Source organism: Cavia porcellus, unplaced genomic scaffold, assembly GCF_034190915.1.
Source record: "Cavia porcellus strain 051 isolate PalLab524CR breed Dunkin Hartley unplaced genomic scaffold, mCavPor4.1 scaffold_2, whole genome shotgun sequence".
Lineage (NCBI taxonomy): Eukaryota > Metazoa > Chordata > Mammalia > Rodentia > Caviidae > Cavia > Cavia porcellus.
The window spans coordinates 133,649,438-133,669,572 of record NW_026947485.1 but is presented as its reverse complement, the minus strand read 5'-3'; the positions used below and the strand labels follow the sequence as shown (position 1 = coordinate 133,669,572).

The 20,135-nt window shown below is 38.2% G+C and overlaps 1 long non-coding RNA gene across 1 annotated transcript in view; it reads right to left on the bottom strand.

Annotated features, from left to right (window-relative positions):
- Window positions 1–20,135, bottom strand: part of LOC134472909 (uncharacterized) — a 44,433-nt gene that overhangs the window by 19,534 nt on the left and 4,764 nt on the right. Inside the window, exon 2 of the long non-coding RNA XR_010042931.1 lies at window positions 5,480–5,821. This is a non-coding gene — a long non-coding RNA (uncharacterized LOC134472909). The remainder of the gene's footprint in view (window positions 1–5,479; window positions 5,822–20,135) is intronic.

The following is a 20,135-nucleotide window of genomic DNA, read 5'->3' as shown; positions in this document are numbered from 1 at the left end:
ATTTTGGCAGATGTGTCCAGCTGGAGTTCAATACAGCCTTTAGATTTGACTCCTAGATTTCAGAGATTATCTTAGAAAAGGCACAAGCGAAAAACCACCACAGGAGCGGGATCACACAGCATGAGACACTAAACAGGACAACGAGGAGGAGGAGTTTGGCAAGTCAGAAAGTCATTTTAAAAGCTGCTTTTCAAGAATGAAAAAAAAAAAAAAAGACTGGCACGGGGGGGTGTGGGGGGCACAAGCCTGTAATCCCAGCACTTGAGAACGTGAGGCAAGAGGGTTGCCACAGGTTCAAGGGCTACATAGTGAGAACCATCTCAAACAGCCAAAAAATAAATAGAGACTCGAGGACTTCACAGGACATGTTCTGATCGAATCTTGAGTCAGATAAACCTGCAAAGGGACAAAAAAAGAAATTTAAATATGGATTACGCGTTAGATTGTGCGCGACGGTCCTGAGATATGGCTCTCCGCGACAGCTGAGCACCGGACATGAGAAAACTCTGTCATTAAAAGGTGCCCTTGCAGGATTGAGCCTGTCCCTGGATCAGCCCACGAGCCCTCCTTCTCCACGCCCCGAGCTTTGCGCCTCCCCTATAGGTCACTCACACCGAGTACTGAGACAAGTGCCACCATGGTCAGCTGTGAATTAGCTTTTACCTGCAAAGAACCAACATTAGGGACACTACTCAAAAGTCTTTCAAATGCAATTGCTCTTAACTTCGACTGTCACTAGTCACAAATTATCAGAAATTATTTTTGCATTGGTGAAACGCCAGGTAGTCAATGCATGGAAATTGACTGGGCATGTTTTACAAGTACACTGGCCTTGAACTCTACTGGACATCTATTTTATTTATGCCCATTGTAAAGCTATCATGCAAGTTGCTTTTCAGATAACCCAAAAAAGAAAAGGAGCTAAACTTCACCAAGAAAATAGACAAATGGTGTGACTGTGTTGGTATCTGCAAGCTAACAAATGCTCTCTTAAATTTCAAAATTCAACCGTAAGTTTGCTTCACTGCTTCCACTGAAACATATTCACCTCGCGTTTGAGTAATAGGAAAAGAGACATAGCGTTTCTACCTACATTTAATCACTGGAAGTTAGTAACTGCCTTCACTACCAAAGAAAGCATATTGTAAAGGAGCAATGTAGCTAATGGCAGTCTGCAAAACTACTGTAGTGATGGTAGAGTGTCTCTGCACCTGTGTGTGGAAACAGAGCTGAGTGTTATGGTCAGACAGGGGCTGCCCTCAAGGATCTCCCATTATGGAAAGGCAGAATTCAAGACCATGAAGCTTTCATGATTTCTCATTTATACCAAAGGAACTTTAAGAAAAATGTTAACTGTTATTTTATTTAATCTTATGCATAAAATATTTGAATATCTATTTTCAAACCCAGTAATATCTCTTAGTGGCTAGTTGTGCTAATTCCTAATTCCCTTGCATTTTTAATTTTTCTGAAGAGAAAATCACATTTTCTAAAATACACTCTTGGTATTTTTTTTTAACATCAAAAGCATATTTGTGTTTGTTCTTAGAAGTTAATCTTAAAGCATATTATAGCTACGACTGCCACCAAAGTGAAAGACAGAGTGTGTTTTAGAGCACTTCAGATTTCATCTTATTAACTGATCATAAATCACTGCTTGCCATTTATATGCTAATTCTGATAAGGCCAAGAAAAAAAAAAACCTCAGGTCCTTTGTTGAGGAAAACATTCCTGGTACTGAATCTTGTCAAAATAACTCCCAGCTTTGTGAAAGTGTAAAAGGAGACAGAAGCTGCATAATATTAGATCATTCACAACTTGACACTCTTGCAGAGTAAGCTACATATTTTTAAAAATCAAAGGTCAGATGTCAAACCTTTCAGACTAAGTAATGATTTAAGAGCCCCTAGTCACAATTTTTTAAGCACACTGTGGCTTCTAATACTTTCTACTATTAACCCTTTATACATGAAGAGACATACAAATAAGCAGCACATTATTTATTTAAATTTGGAAATAGCTACCTAGTCTTTAAATCTAGTTTACCCACATTTTATGTAATAATCCTACTCACAAAAAAACTGTCCAACTATCAAATATTTGTGGAGTATAAATTTGAACTTCACTATGAGTCCTTATTTAAAATAATAGCATCTAAGATACTCATTGAAAAAAATCCTTATGTAATATGAAAAAATCACTTGTACTAAGTGGTTGGTGCCCTGGGATATTAAGCTTATGTTTGAATTATCTCAAGTGCACCTAGATTATCCAAAGATGGAGCAACATAGATTTTTATGCCCAGTAATCTAGCTAAGACTCATGAAAATTTAAATTTGTTGATATTCTTTATAAAAGGGCTGGAGTAAAGCTCATAAATAAGCTACTATTTTTGTATCTTTTTAGGGCCTCAGCAAATCCAGGATTGAAAAGGCCAGCTAAAGAAAGGTTGACCTATTTTCTCCAAGACAATATGACTGTCATTCACAGTGCTTTCACCAGGGAAGGAAGAGCTTCGAGATGTGACCATGTCATTCAGGTTGTCTCCAGAGCTATGAAACAGCATGCGTACTCCAGGCCACCAAATGGTTCCTATCCAATTCAAAGTCTGTTTCCCTCCAAAGTAAAATCTGTCAGCATTTTCAGAGGCATTTTAAGGACAATTAATTATAAAGCATTCTTTTAAGAAACACAGAAGAACGGATGAGTTAGACTTTCCAAAATGTCATAAACTGAGTGAATTATAACGGTCATGAATTTTTTTAGGTGTTTTTGGTCATGGAAGTTTCTTTCTCCATTGATTTTGAAAGATAATTTTGTGGGATATATCAATCTAGGTTGGAGGTTGTTTTCTTTTAGGGCTTAAAATACTTCACACCAAGTTATCCTTGACTTGAAAGTTTGTGTTGAGAAGTCTGCTGTGATCCTGATGGGTTTTCTTTTATAGGTAATTTGTTTCTTCTCTCTAAAAGCTTTTAATAGTCTGATCTCAAGGGGGCTGGGGATTTAGCTCAGCGGCATAAGCGCCTGCCTTGCAAGCAGGCAGTCGTGAGTTTGATCCCTGGTACCGATGAAAACCAAAAAGACAAAAAAAAAAAAAAAAAAAAAAAAATAGTCTGATCTTGTGTTGAATTTCTAGCATCCTGACTATTAAATGCCTTGCTGTAGATTTTGTGTGTGTGTGTGGAGGGGGGTCATGGCTTATTGGAATTCTGTATGCCTCAGTTATCTGTAGTCAATTTTTTTTTCTATAGTGGCTTCTTTGAACAGGTTTTTATGTTGTCTACACAATCTCCTTGCTTTTTTATTGATTCTGGTCAATCTTATGTTATTCTTCTTTGCATCAACAGTTGATTGATTCTTCATGGTCCCTTGTCATTTTTATGAAATCTTGTCATTTTTATGAAATCTTTTTTTATGAAATCTTGATTTTCAAGATCATTGATCACAATCCTGTTCTAGATCTGAAAGTCTATCCTCACACTGGCTCATTCTGCCTCATATACTATCAGTGGAATTTCTAATCTCCTAGACATTTGTTTGGATCTGTGTTGTGCATTCCATTTCTTTCATATTTTGGGCATTTATGGTTTCCATCACCTCCCTAAGCTTCTCTATATTTTTTATCTGTATCTGCTCTCAAGTCACTAACCATGTTGTTCATTATGGTCACCAAGTGAGTAGTTACCTAAGAAATTATTCCTGATTTGATTTTTTGAGCCTCACTGATCTGCTTTGTTACTTCCACTGTTACTACTTCAGAGTCCAGGGCGGTGGTTTTCAAATTGTTCCACTTCATTGCCCCCTGGCTTTGCCTTTAGCCAGCTGGAAGTCTGAGGTTGCATCTTGCTTAAGTGTCTTCTCATTTTATTTTATTTCTTTAATTTAATTCCTGGTTGATGCTTATAAATTGCTTATGGTAGTTTGTTTTATTGCTAGAATTTAGAACCTTTAGGAAATGACTGTCTCTCATAGATGCCTTCCAGGTGTTCTTGGCTTTTAGGTTTTGAGTCTGTTGCAAGATCCTATTTCTTCAATTTATTGGAAATGAGAAGTTACTGCCCATTTGGCCTAGTCCCTGGCTCTTTGACATTGACCTATAGTATTGTTTATAATCCTTGGGCAACCTCAGTCTTTGCATACCAGGAAGAACAGCAGAGTAGAACAATTATGTCACCTTGGGTGGCTAAAGTAGTACAACCAACAACAAGAACAGCATCAAACAGCCCAGAAAATGACAAACTGGAGTAACTATTAGTAGGTCACCCTTAATCGCATGAACATTTCATGGTTATATATTGAATTCTAAAGACAATTTCTTTTTATTGTTTACAATAAATTGTATACAATACATACACCCTCAATACAGTGATTTTATCCTCAGGGAAGGATTTATAAGGGATTAGAGGGGAAAATAGAGAGATAAAAGAAGAAAAGAACAAAGAAAGTACTCAAATTTAGGAAACTGGTGAAGAAGACAAAGAGAGAGAAGAAAGAAATAAAAACAAAGAACACAAAAACAACAAAAGAACTGGAAACAATGTTCACACTCCTATAAAAGCCAGAACAACTAAGAAAAAAGAAAATAAAACAAACCAAAAAAAACAAGAAAAGGAAAAATGTTCACTTCAGTGTGTGTCTCTTGCTGTACACTAGCAAAAAGAGCTTCGTTATGTTTGTGTTATGCCTAAGTAATATGACCAAACCCTCCCCTGTGTAAAGAATTGTAAATCACTGTTAGGGAGCCTAACCTAATTGATATGTTAACCATTGTTGCCCTCTACAAATAACAGATGTGGTGTTAAAATAAGCTGACAAAGGATTGTTAATTACTGCTAGACTTCTCTGTCCTCTGCTAAGGGAAACAAAGGTTTTCTTCATTTCCTTAGCAGATTTCCTGATCCATGCCCATAAGCCCTTACTTTGTATACTGTGCTTTCTACAAAAGGTCCGAAAAGTTTTGAGGGAGACACACAACTTTTGCAAATTCAACTGCACTGTGTCGCTGGGCCCAGGATAAAATAAATCAGTGCTGCTTTTTTTAAAAAAACAGCCCTGCCCCATTTTTTTTAACTCAAGTTTGGGGGCTGTGGGGGGCTCATTTGTGGATTATAAGATCTCTATTGTCACTGGTAGACAGAGTGGGCAGACAGACCCCTGACCCATGTTGATTAATCCCAACAAACCAGCCATAGATTTACAGGAAGGTAGTGGATAATCCCAGCAAGCCAGTACCTTTACTTCCACTGAAGTTCATGCTGGTTTCTGGATGTGAGGCTGGAACCCGATATGTTCAGTCTGCAATACTCTGTATGCCTTCTGCCAATTTGAACTCAGTGCTGTCACACCTTGACACTGGGAGCCACTAGATGTAGGGAGGTGGCAGCTGCTCTGAATTGCAAGCTCAGCTGTCCCATCTCCAAGCCAGCTACTGGCCAGTCACTCTCTCCTAAGAGATATCTGAGCCGAAATAACTCACCATTCATTGCAGTGCATTCTCTGCTCCATCGCACTGGTGCATTTCTCTGTAGAATCATCTGGGGCTTCTAGTTGTCACTGTGGGTCTGCAGGTTTGGGTAATCCTTCCCACATGGTGAATCAATGGTCAGGGATAAAACATCACTTGCCACCTCCTTGTTTTTCATTAAAGTCTCTTTGCTTTCTCCATGGACTTCAATTCTCATTTCTGATCCTTGCTGGGTCCTGAACACTCACTTTCCTCCTTCTCTTCCTCACATTGCTGTATTCCAGCATCTGGACACCACATATTAGAGAGACTGTTTTTCTGCTTCTCACTTCTCTGCCATTTTCCTTGAATCCCCTGAGTGGATTATAAACAACACACATTGATTTCCCACAGTTCTGGAGGCTGAGAAATTCAAGATCAAGGTCCTGGCAGACTCAGTGTCTAGCATGTTCACTTCCTTCTTTCTGGATGTATCTCTCCCTGGATAAGACAAGGTTGGTGTTTGGGGTCTCTTTCATAAGTATTAATCCTACACAGGAGGGCTCCCTATTATCCCCCTAAGAACCCCCATCTCTTAATGCTATCATCTTTAGGGTTGCAACATGTAAGTTTTAGGGGACAGAAAAATTCATACCATAACAGAGAGTACAATTTTCAAGACAACATTAGTGTTGGACCTTCTTTCAATTGGGGAAGCTGAGGCTGCACAAGGTGAGTTCCAGCTCACCAGTGTGGGCAGGGGGAGAGTTTAAGATCATCACTCCCAGCAGTGAATGGCCTGCCCAGGTTCCAGATACACTAATTAGGCAGGGGAGGTTTATCGGGCCCCACTACATCACACCCAGCAAACTTCTTTCAATCAAGGGACATGAGGGCACACAAGGTGAGTTCCAGCACATTGGCATGAGCCCCAGAGAGGTTTGGACTATGATCCACAGTGACTAGGAGCCCGTCCAGCTTCCTGGAACACCAGAGGTGGCAGGGGACATCCTGCAGGCCTGATTGCACCATGCTCAGCAACCTACATTTAGTCCCAGGAGCCAAGGGCATGGAGGAGATTTCCAACACGCCCAAGGGAAGCTTTAGAACATTACTTGAAACACAGAAGTATAGGAAACTGACAAAGGAAATATACGAAAAAACAAAATGCAACCTCAAACCTCCAGCTCATCCCAAGAAACCATAAGAGCCATGTACATAGAAGAAAATATAAGCCATACACGTGAAATACCTGGAATTATAGAAACTGAAATAAAGAAGCAACTCCAGAAAGCTTTAAAGGAAATAAAATTAAAAATAATCTCCCAGGTAAAAGAAGAAATGAAAAAAAGTAATGAAAGAAACGCTGAACACATCTAAAGAAGACACAATTTAAAAATTAGCGGAACAATGCAAAAAGATGGAATCCCTGGATAAACAATATAAGAAACAAAAAAATACATGAAGCAGATTCAAAGAAACATACAAAAAATCAAAAATTTTATTGAAAGCTGTCAAAACTGCCGCAACAAAAGTGAAGAGAGAATTTCAGACTTCGAAGACAAGATTGCAGCTAGTGAGCAGGAAGGAAAGATATTTTAAAAATAACAGGAAATCAGGAAATAATTTAACAGCTGCAAAATGATGCAAAGAAAAGCAACAAAAGATTAATAGGGATAAATGAAAAAGAAGGAGACAACACAAATGATATCAAGAGGCTATTTACAGAAGTAATAGTTTGAAAATTTCCCAAACATAAGAATAGAAACTGACATTCAGATTAGTGAAGCATATAAAATTCCATATAGCTATAACCAAAATAAAACTACACCCAGACATATAATAATCACCATCCCAGAAATCCAACATAAGAATAGAATATTAAAAGCTGTCAGAGAGAAAAGACAGTTCATCTATGAAGGAAGACCTATCAGAATTACAGCAGACTTCTCAGCAACCTACATTTAGTCCCAGGAGCCAAGGGCATGGAGGAGATTTCTTGACAATAAAGTCAAGAAGAGCATGAAGGAAGTATTTCAGATCCTAAAGGAAAACGATTTCCAACCTAGACTGATGTACCCTGCAAAACTGTCCTTCAAACTTAATGGAGAAATAAGATACTTCCATGACAAAGAACAGCTGAAGAACTTCAGGATCACCAAACCACCCCTGCAAAGAATACTGAAAGACAGTCTAGGTACACATAGGAATAAACCAGTAAGCATGGCAGACAATTAAATAGAATGGGAAGGTAAAAATACAACAGTAGAAAGATAGCGTATCAATAATAAGTCAATATATAACAGTTATAACTATTAATGTAAATGGACTCAATTCACCAATTAAAAGAAATAAACTGGCAGAATTGATCAAGAAACAACATCCAACCACATACTCTATACAAGAAGCCCATCTAACCCAAAAGGAAACTCAAAGACTGAAAGTCAAAGGATGGAAAACAATACTTCATGCAACAGGAACACCCCCCCCCTAAAAAAGAGAGGTAGCAATTCTGTTTGCAGACAATGTGAACTTCAAACCAAGAATGATCTGAACAGATAAAGAAAGTCACTACATACTAGTTAGGGGAAAGCTTCAAGAGGAAGAGATAAATATCTTAAATATATATGCACCAAATTCCAGAGCACTCAGCTATACAAAGCAAGTATTAACAGAAATGAAAAATCAAATAAGCAATAACACAATTATAATAGGAGACCTTAACACACCATTGACTCAAAGAGACAGATGAACCAAACAGAAAATCAGCAAAGAAATAACAGAACTGAATCACATCTGTGAACAAATAAACTTGATAGACATATACAGAGTGTTCCACCCAACAACACCAGCATACACATTCTTCTCAGCAGTACATGGGTCATTCTCTAAAATAGACCATATACTAGCCCACAGAATATATTTAAGGGAATGCAAAAAAATTGAAATTGTCCCATTCATGTTATCTGATCATAGTGCCATGAAACCAGAAATTAATGATAAAAGAAACTGCTAAAACCCCACAAACACATGGAAATTGAATAATACACTCTTGAGCAATCAGTGGTTCACAAAGGAAATTAAAGAAGAAATTGGAAAGTACCTACAAGCAAAAAAATACACATACAACTTACCAGAATCTGTGGGATGCAATGAAAGCGGCCCTCAGAGGAAAATTTATTGCACTGAGTTCCTACATCAGGAAAACAAAATCTAGAAAAAGAAGAGCAAATAAAGCCCAAAGCCAAAAGAAGGGAGGAAATTATAAAAATCAGAGCAGAAATTAATTCAATAGAGACTAAGAAAACAATCCAAAGAATCAATGGATCAAAGAGTTGGTTATTTGAAAGAATAAATAAAATTGATAAGCCCCTCAACCAATCAAATTGATAAGCCAATCTTATTTTTTTCATTTTTCTTTTTTTATTAAAAATATTTTTAAAAAGAAAGGAGATTAAGATAAAAGAGGACATAACAACATAATAACACAGGTCAGAACAGAACAATTTAAGCAACAGTGTTTCACCACAAGATAACCCAACATAACAGTGCCTGTTATGTCTCTTTCCTTGAAATACTGGAGTATAACTTCATATATTATAGCCTCAAACACAACATGACAGTGTAAAACCATTCAAGAGAATGAAAGTATTACAGGGTATTTAGAACAAACTAACAGAAAACAAACAATGCTTTCTATATTATCTCCTTATCTATAAAAAATTTTGTTTATACTATCACATATAATAAAATTCAATAAGATACAACATGATAAACCAATGGAGACAGAAGAACAAAAGCTTCAAGGGACTTCAAAACAAGATGATATTAAATCAGCATTAGCTATTATATTGTCTTTTTTCTTCAAAATAACTGTTCATACCATCACCAACAATAAAATTAAACAAGCCAGAATAAAACCATTCCCATTAATGAATAAAAATATTATAAAGCTTCAAAGCAATATAATGGGGAATCGTGTTTACCACATACTTTTACGTATTCTTACCATTTCTTACACTAGGGAAACTATTCGGTATTTATACATGTGAGTTTGATTTATTTCACTTATGAGTATGGTCTCAAGTTGTACCCATTTATTTATAAGTATCTCAATTCTTTATAGCTGAGTAGTACTCCGTTGTATAAAAATACCACAACTTTTTATCCAATCTTCAGTTAATGGACACTTAGGTTGTTTCCAAGATCTGGCTATTACAAATTTGTGCTGCTATAAACATGGGTGCACATATATCACTGTGGTATGATGTTTTCACTTCTTCTAGGAATATGCCTAGAAGTGGAATAGCTGAAACAGATGGGACTTCCAATCACAATATCTTGAGAAATCTCCACACTGACCTCCACAATGGTTGCACCAGTCTACACTCCCACCAACAGTCCAGATGAGTTCCTTTTTCCCCACAGCCTTTCCAGCATTTGTTGTTGGTAGTTTTCTTGATCCTGGCCATTCTTTCTGGAGTGAGATGGAATCTCAGTGTGGTTTTAATTTGCATTTCTCTAAAGAGTAATGATGATGTACGTTTTTCTTGTATTTATTTGCCATTTGTATTTCTTCATTGAGAATTGTTTATTCATCTTAGATGCCCATTTTTGTATTGGATCTTTGAATTTTGGGGGTCTGATTCTTTTTTTAATTCTTTATATGTTTTAGACACAAATCCTTTATAGGAAGAATGATTCAATAAGATTTTTTTCCCAGTTTGTGGGTTTTCTTTTCACTATGCTGGAGATTTCTTTTAACATGCAGAAACTTTTTAAGAAGAAGCGATCCCAGTTATTGATTCTGGGAAGTGTTTCCCATGTGGTTTGACTCCTGTTCATGAATTCTTTACCTACCCCAATGTCTTCAGGGTTTTTATCCAATTTGTCTTCCAATAGATTTAGTGTTTCTGTTTTAATATTCAGATCTTTGAACCATTTAGATTTTAATTTAGTACATAGTGATAGGCATGAATCTAGTTTTAGTTTTCAGCATATGGACAGCCAGTTTTTCCAACACCATTTATTAAAGAGACTCTGATTCTTCCAGTGAACATGTTTGGCCCCTTTATCAAAAATAAGGTGGTTGAGTGTGTTTGTAGTTGTGATTGTGTCTTCTAATCTATTCCATTGATCTTGGGCTCTGTTTTGATTCCAGTAACATGCTGATTTTACTACAGTTGCTTTGTAGTATAACTTCAAGTCAGGGATTGTGATGTCTCCTGACTTGCATTTGCTGCTTAGAACTGTCTGCTATTCTAGGTCTCTTCTGGTTACAGATGAATTTGAGGAATAGTTTCTCTAGATGCATGAGGTATGTGGATAGTGTTTTTATTGGGATTGCATTGAATCTGTATAGCAGTTTTGGGAGAATGGCATTTTCAAAATATTCATTCTTCCTATCCATAAGCAAGTGATGTCTTTCCAATTTCTGAGATTCTTTTTAATTTCTTTTTTCAGTGTATTATAATTTTCCCTGTAAAGGTTTTTCACTTCTTTTGTGAGAATAACTCCTAAATATTTCATTTTTTTTTTTTGGTTGCTAGTGTGAAGGGTGTAACTTCTCTTTTTTCTCTCTCAGTGATTTTATTGTTAGCGTATAGAAATGCTATTGATTTACATATGTTGAACCATCCCTGCATGCCTGGGATGAATCCCACTTGGTCATGGTGTATAATCTTCTTGATAATTTGCTGCATCCTATTTGCCAATATTTTATTGAGGATTTTTGCAGCTGTATTCATTAGGGAGATTGGCCTGTATTTCTCTTTTTTAGTTGGGTCTTTCTGAGGTTTTGGTACTAGAGTAATGTTTGCTTCCATGAATGAATTAGGAAGGATTGCTTTCCTTTCAATTTCATTGAAGAGTTTGAGGAGTGTTGACATCAAATCTTCTTTGTATTTCTTGTAGAATTCCACAGTGAATCCATCCGGGCCTGGGCTCTTCTTTGTAGGTAAGGACTTAATTACATTATCAATTTAATTAGTAGAAATTGGGTTATTCAGCAGTTTTACATCTTCTTGACCTAGCTTTGGTACTCCATATGTTTCCAGGAATCTATTTCTTCTGTGCTATGAAACCTATGAGAGTACAGGTTTTCAAAATAGGTGTTGATGAAGTTTTGTATTTCTACAGAGTCTGTACTGATTTTGCATTTTTCATTCCTTATTGCATGAATTTGAGCTTTGTCTTCCTTTTTTAATAAGATTGGCTAGGGGCTTATCAATTTTATTTTTTCTTTCAAAGAACCAACTCTTTGATTCATTGATTCTTTGGACTGTTTTCTTAGTCTCTATTGCATTAATTTCTGCTCTGATTTTTATAATTTCCTCTCTTCTTTTGGCTTTGGGCTTGACTTACTCTTCTTTCTAGATGTTTGAGGTGTTGCATCAGGTTATTTATTTGTATTCATTCTGTTTTCCTGATATAGGAACTCAGTGCATTAAATTTTCCTCTGAGGACAGTTTTCATTGCATCCCACAGGTTCCAGTAAGTTGTATTTGTATTTTCCTTTGCTTGTAGGTATTGTTTAATTTCTTCTTTAATTTCCCCTGTGACCCACTGATTACTCAAGGTGTGTTTTCTTCAGTTTCCATGTGTTTGTGGGATTTTTGCAGTATCTTTTATCATTAATTTCTGGTTTCATGGCACTGTGGTCCAATAACATGCATGGGATAACTTCAACTCTTTTGCATTTATTTAAATATGTTCTGTGAGCTAATATATGGTCTATTTTAGAGAATGTCACATTACTGCTGAGAAGAATGTGTATGCTGATGTTGTTGGGTGGAACACTCTGTATATATCTATCAAGTTTATTTGTTTACAGGTATGATTCAATACTGTTATTTGTCTATTTTCTGTCTGGTTGATCTGTCCCTTTGTGTCAATGGTGTGTTAAAGTCTCCTGTTATAATTGTATAATTGGGTTTTTCATTTCTGTTAATACTTGCTTTATATAACTGGGCGCTCTGGAATTTGGTGCATTATATATTTAAGACTGGTATCTCTTCCTCTTGAAATTTTCCCCTAGCCAGTGTGTAACGACCTTCTTTATCTCTTCTGACCATTCTTGGTTTGAAGTTCACATTATCTACAAACAGAATAGCTACCTCCACTTTTTTTGGGGGGTGGGTGGGTTCCCTGTTGCATGAAGTATTGTTTCCATCCTTTGACTTTCAGTCTGTGAGTATGCTTTTGGGTTACATGGCTTTCTTGTAAACAGTGTATGTTTGAATTTGTTTTTTAATCCATTCCACCAGTCTGTTTCTTTTAATTTGTGCATTGACACCATTTACATTAATGGTTATAACTGTTATATGTTGGTTTTTTATTGACATGTTATCTTTCTGCTGTTGAATCTTTATCTTTCCGTTCTATTTGTCTGTTTTGTTTAGAGGTTTTCCTAATGTATCTAAACTGTCTTTCAGTATTCTTTGCAGGGGTGGTTTGGTGATCATGAAGATCTTCACCTGTTCTTTGTTATAGAAGTATCTTATTTCTCCATCAATTTTGAAGGACAGTTTGGCAGGGTACATCAGTCTAGGTTGGAAATCGGTTTCCTTTAGGATCTGAAATACTTCACTCCATGCTCCTTCTTGACTTTATTGTTTGTGCTAAGAAGTCTGCTGTGATTTTGATAAGTTTTCCTTCATAAATGAACTGTCTTTTCTCTCTGACAGCTTTTAATATTCTATTCTTATGTTGGATTTCTGGGATGGTGATTATTATATGTCTGGGTGTAGTTTTATTTTGGTTATGACTATTTGGAGTTCTATATGCTTCACTGATCATGATGTCAGTTTCCATTCTCATGTTTGGGAAATTTGCAGCTATTAACTCCCTAAATACCCTCTTGACATCCTTTATGTTTTCCCCTTCTTCTTCATTTATCCCTATCAATCATATGTTATTTTTCTTTGCATCATCTTCCAGCTGTTGAATTGTTATTTCCTGATTCCTTCTTATTTTTAAAAGATCTTTCCTTTCCTGTTCATTAGCCACAATCTTGTCTTAAGGTCTGAAATTCTATCTTCACTTTCATTGAGGCTGTTTTTACAACTTTCAATGGAATTTTTGATTTCCTTTGTATCTCTTTGCATCTGCTTTATGTATTCTGTTTGTTTATTATATTGTTCATCCAGGGATTCTACCTTTTTGTTTAGTTCCTCTGATTATTTAACTGTGTCTTCTTTAGATATGTTCAGCATCTCTTGCATTTCTTTTAACATTTCTTCTTTTACCTGTGATATTATTTCTAATTTGGATTCCTTTAAAGCTTCCCAGAGTTGCTTCTTTATTTCAGGTGCTATTATTTCAGGTATTTCAGGTGTATGGCATATATTTTCTTCTATGTACATAGCTCCTATGGTTTCTTGGGATGGGTTGGAGGTTTGAGATTGCATTTTGGTCTTTTGCTTTGTCATTTTCCTATATTCCTGTGCTTCAAGTGTTGTTTCCAGGCTTCCCCTCGATGTGTTGGAAATTGTCTCCTGTGACCTAGGCTCCTGGGACTGAATCGAAGTTGCTGAGCCTGGTCCAGTTAGGCCCTCAGGCCCTCCCGTGCCACCTTCAGTGTTCCAGGTAGCTGGGCAGGCACCTAACCACTGTGGGTGATGGGTTAAAGCTCTCCCTGGGCGAAGTCCAATGCCCTGGAACTCACTTCACCTGGTCTCAAATCCTGTAATTGAAGAAGTTCACTGGACCAACTGGTCCACAAAACCTTCCAAGGCTAGTCTAGTGTCCTGTGCTCTGGAAGAGTGCTTGAGCTCCAGAAGAGATGATCATAAAACCTCCCAGGCCTCGGGGTGGCTCCCAAATTTACCCTAGCCGCCAGCTGAGTTTCCCAGTTTGGGAAAAGGTCACTGGGCCTGTCCTGCACAGGCCTGAAACCTGCCAAGCACAGCCGAGTGTGGCTGGACTCTGGGCGGGTCCTTGAGCTCCAGAAGAGATGTTCTTAAAGTCTACCCAGGGCTCCGGATGGTGCACGGACCTATTCCAGCAGCCAGCTGAGTTTCCAGTTTGGGAGCAGCCAACCTTATTTTACAAAGGAAAGAAAAAACTCAAGTTCATGCAATAAGGAATGGAAAAGGTGAAATCACTACAGACTCTGTGGAAATACACCTGTTTCAAAAACTTCTCCTCTCATAGGTTTGATAACACAGATGGTAACTCAGATTTTTTAAATAGCTGTATGGAAGTCTTCTTTTGTTGATCTTTAGAGGTAACAGAAAAAAATCCATAACAAACACTATGTTGAATTTGTTAGCTTTACATATTAGCTGTGTATGGTGGCATTTGCCTTTAATCCAAGCACTCAGGAAGCTGTGACAGGAAGATTCCAGGTTCAAGGCCAACCTAGACTACAGAGTAAGACCTTAAACCAAAAAAAAGAAAAGAAAAATGTGCACATCAAGATAATTTTTGTCATATACCTATAATTTGTCTCTTATATTGGGAGAAAAGAAAATTATATGCTGAATTTGTAGAGCCAGTATAAAATAGGCAAGTCGGTCAAATACAACTTCCTGTGTACCAGGAAAAAACAGAGGCCCACTTGGTATAGAAGCACAGAGAAGGGGTCTCCAAGTCAGAATAAGTATAACCTGTTAGGTTAACACAATCTAAAATTCTGAAAGGCAAAGGAGCAAAGTATTGCAGCATAAGCAAAAAGTCTGTTTAGAAGAAACAGTCACACAGAATTTCACAAATTGCCCTGGTCATAAAAACCGTTAGAGAAATAAAGCCCCAATCCTGGAGAGTCCAACTCATAAAGTGTAGGCCCAGTCCAAGAATCTGCATGCTTGGTAATAACTCCAAGAAATCCTTACTGTCCATTCTAAAACCCTTCTAGTCTTTTCAGCTAGAAGCCTGGCTGTTCGGCAGTAAAGCCCAAGAAAACAGCCCTGAGCAAGGTTTTGTCTTCTCAAAGATGGAACATGTAGGGGAAGCTTTGAAGTTATCTAGAAAAACAAAAAGTTAAATCTAAGTTTGCAAACAATAGCATTTTATAAGAACTCTCTGGCCGGGGATAGAGCTCAGCAGCACAAGCCTGACAACCACGAGGTCCTGAGTTTGATTCCCAGTTTTAACAAAAATTGTAAGAAAATGCTAATAACTGGTATGTGACATGGGAGGAAAGCTTGCTCTGAAGAGTTTAATGACGGTAATGGAGTAAGAAATCACAAAGGCCTTAATTAAAGAGTGCTTATGGGTACAGGAAAGAGGAAGCAGAGGAACTGCAAGTTAGGTATAAATGAACCCAGGACTCCCACGGAAGGGAATCGGGTGACTTGTTAAGCAACCTGCCTGCCTTTCGTGAAAATACAACATTCAAGTCAAAAACAGAAACAGACAAAACAGACAGGTTTGGAGAAAAGGAAGTCCAGTTTCACAAATGCTACATTTTATAGGAAATTCAAGTGTAAAACTCAGTCCACAACTAGGAGAGATTGTCATACAAAACTGGTGCACCTTGGAGCCGTGGATCTGAGAAGAAACTTAGAGCCAAAGCCAACATTTAATGTTCAGGCAGGGAGAAAAGAAAGAGGAACACACAGTGGTGACTAAAAGAATGACCAAAGGAGAAAATGACACTGTGGTTGCTATGCAGAAATCGGGCTACGTAAATACGACAGGGACCGGACACCCCCTTGCCACACGCTGGCAGCCAGTGTGAACAAATGTGCCCTTCCCAGGAGCTGCTTTTTACAATTTTTACTCCATGTGTTTGGTAGAAAAAGAGGTAGGGATGGGAAGAAGCTTTGGGAGCAGGGGGAAATGTTTGAAACAGCCACTGTCAACTGATCACACACACACACAAGCTGCCAACCCTGGTCAGAAAGCAACAGGGTAATGGTGTCTGTGTGCAGTCACGTGATTTTTCTCTGGGAACTCTCAGCTTCCCAGCTGCAGGCTGAGAGAAGAAGGATAGCTAGAGAGCAATGATTTAAGTAGTGCACACCAGTGTCCGGGAAGACAGGGACTGATTAACAAGGAGAAAATGAAGGACTCAGAGGATATGGGGGTCATGAGGTCAAAGAGCAAGCGTAGTTCAAGTAAGGACAAGTAAGTTCCCAAAAGCAAAGGGTGAGGGAAAGCAGATGTGTCGCCTAAACGCAAAGCCTGGATAAGAATCCCTCGGTGGAAGAATGGCTTTTCTCCTTCTGCTATCAGTGTTGCTATTCCTAATCTCTTTTTCTGATTTTCACTCACAAACTGGATGGCCACTTGGTGGGGCTCTTGCAAAGAGAATGTAAGCCTGTTGGTTAACTATTAAGATCCACTTTAAAAAAAAAAGGTTCTGTATAAATTAAGCAGTTTATCCTAGCCTACTCCAATAAGTGGTGGACTTAAGGGGAAATACTTTTTCCACACATTTTTATGAGTTTTTTGTTCCCTATTGATTCCCAAAGAACAGCTGATCTCTGATTCTCTGAACAACAAAGATTTTGGAATTTTCTTTGATATTAACACAATTACAATTCTGTCTTGCACTATCTTGACCTTAAACCTTCTCACTTTTGTTGTTGCTGTTATTGGGCTGGTGGTGGTGGCGATGGTGGTGGTGGCGTTGGGGAACAAACCCAGTGCACCACACCCTAACCCCTCTCCCCCTTTAACTTCAAAACATGGTCTCATAATGTCACTAACTTGCCTGCATTGAGCTCAAACTTGTAATCCTCCTGTCTCAGCCTCCTAGAGTGCCAAGATTACAGGCATGTGCCACCACACCAGGCTCTAAATCCTTTTTTACTAATTCTCCATTGGCAGTAGAATTATTTTTGAGGACCAGAAAAATAGAGCATAATTAAAATATTGGTCTTTTAAGTCTAGCCTATGAATAATACCTTTAATCTCTTTTACCTTACAGGTTTAAAAAAATCTGTCTACTGCTTAGTTACCGTCTCTTTACTGCTGACTAACAAAATGACGATCTGTAGAAATTGCCACCTAGCTTTTATTTCGCAGCAGCCATGTATTAAAGCTGGAAGGCCGGTAATTACCAGTGATGAGAGTAGCGCTATCTGCCGTGACTTCCTGCTTCGAAAGTGTCCTAGTTGTCTGCTTTCCTTGAATAGTGTCTCCTGCTGCAGTGCCAAACATGACTTATTCTACCCTTGGCATTCGCCCCCAAAATATATCTTTATTGCTGCAAAAAGAGAAAGGGATAAATCTCTGCATATTCTCTTCACAACTGGTCAGATGATTCAGACCACGAGATCTCATTAAATGGCTTTTTAAGCTTCACCATGGTTTATGACCAGCACCACATAGCTTCTAACATAGTATGAGAAAAAAGAGAAAAATTAACCATTTTCTTTTGCTTTGCACCAAAACACTATCTTTGACATCAGAAAGTCTGGCAAAGGCTTCCAGTTCCAGTCTATGTCACAGATGAAGTTTTTGAAACTTCCATAAGCAGTTCTCCTTTTAATTAAGGGATGCAGTCGTTACCTTTAGCTATCATATAATTTAACAGAAGTCTGTGATAGGGAGATAATATGATCTGGACATGCTTGTAGGCAGAAGAAGAAGAAGGCTCCACCATGTGTCATCAGTTTCTTCTCCCCTCCTGTAATCATGAAGGTATGTGACCTGCTTTCTTTTCAGACCTGTAGGGTTATAGTATACATTATACTCTACCACAAATCCTTAAGATACTCAGGCTGGATTATAGATCGGGTGAAAATGATGTCATTTTCCACCTAGCTGTGGGGCTGGCCTTGTGAGAGCTGGAGTACATTCAGCAGGTCATAGGCTGAGTTGGAAACACCAGCTGCCTGTGTGAAAATTAATCCTAACAGATTGCTTCAAAAGCCCTGGCTGACACTAAAGCCTAAAACAGCAACCTTGTAACAGCAAAATGTGGTGGAGATCACCAGTGATGAGACGAACTATTGCCTCTTTAATGTGATTGATGCCTTTTCCTCTTTTTAAAAAATTAGTATACATCATGATGCATAATAAATACATTTATCCTGGGAAATTCGTACATGCTACACTTGATCCTTTTTAGCTCACCTCCTCTCCCTCCTATCTCCCTCTATCCCCAGAAAGCCTCCCCATCTCCATACAGTCTACCTCCCAGGGGTAACAATACTATCCCCAAGTAATGTTCTGTCAAAATGCATGACACGGATCAAGTCCTTTGGACACACTAGAAAAACCCTATTTAAGACGCTTTCTACAAAACTAATTGAGCTCTCTTTTCTTTGTACTGGGGATGAATGCAGGGAACATAGAGCTATATTCCCCAAATTGTTCGGGGTTTTGTTCTGTTTTTTAAACAACATCTCACTAAGTTGCCCAGGCTGACCTCAAATTTGCCATTCTCCTGCCTCAGCCTCCCAAGTAGGTGAGATTATAGGGATCTATCACCAACCTGGCTCTTGCCTTGAATTCTTCAAAAATATGAATATCATTTGCTTTCAATGATTCTCTTGACATGGGGCAGGGGTCAGATATAGTAAAAATGCTTCAATGGTGAGTGAATCTGGGCGACCTGTACAGGTGCTCTTCACACAACTTTTACAACTTTTCTTGTAATGTAGAACTACTTCAAAATAAAGTTAAAAGACATGAGCTTTAGTTCAAAGTAAATGATGGTAGGTGAGTTTCTGTTTACTCGTTTAGAATCTTAGAGAATTGTTGTGAAAACTAAGTAAGGTAATGAAGAGGTTTGAAAAGTTTTAAATAACACAATCGTGTAGAATTGCTAGAAATGAGAGTCTGACATTTGAAGATGGCTTAGTAGGTGGGAGTCAGATTATGCATCAGCCACACAATAGCATACCTTGTGAGATAACTTGAAAGCGGGGAGCATTTGGGGTCATTTTCAAATAGTTTCAAGCAGTTCCCTTTAACAGACTTTTATTTTCTGCTATGTACTAGACAACGTGCATGGTACAAGAACTACAAGAGTGAACGTTTCACATCCTTGAGCAATTCACAGCTTAACAGGGAATAAAACTTAAATAACCAAGCACAGTGACTCACACCTGTAATCCCTGCTCCTGGTAAGGCTGAGGTAGGAGAACTAAGAATGCAATAGCTCAGTGGTAAGGCACTCCTGGGTTCACCCCCACAATGGTTCAAATCTTAAAACTTTATATGAAGGGTTAAAAACGGCTTCTGGGAGGGAGTGGTGTGGCTCAGAGGACGTGATTAGAACAAGTGACACCCTAACTTGTCTCCCAGAACCAAAGACAGATAATAACAACAAAACCCAGCTACGGAAACCAGTAAATCTGAGACTTGGGGACACCCAGGAGGGTTACTGACAGGAACTAATACTTACACGGAGCCTGGATGTGTGAGGAAGCATTTAGAAATGAGGGAGAAAGTATCGAGAGAAGGCAAATGAGTGAGGAAGGGGTGAAAGCACCTCATGTATTTGTCTCAGCAATTGACTGCTCTGCGTGCAATGCATGCACACTTTACCCCTCCTCACAAGATACCCATGATGCTATGAGACTCCTCCCTAGTCTTTGAGAAGAGAGGGAAACTCCTCATGTAAATGTCTGGGTATTGTGGGTTTTTTCACTGTTAATTTTCTTAAATCTGTCTGGTTATGGGGTACTTAATTTTAAAAAGAGAAGAAGAAGAAGGAGGAAGAGGAGAACGAGAAGAGGAGGAAGAGAAGAAGAAGGAGGAGGAAGAGGAGGAGGAGAAGGAGGAGGAAGAG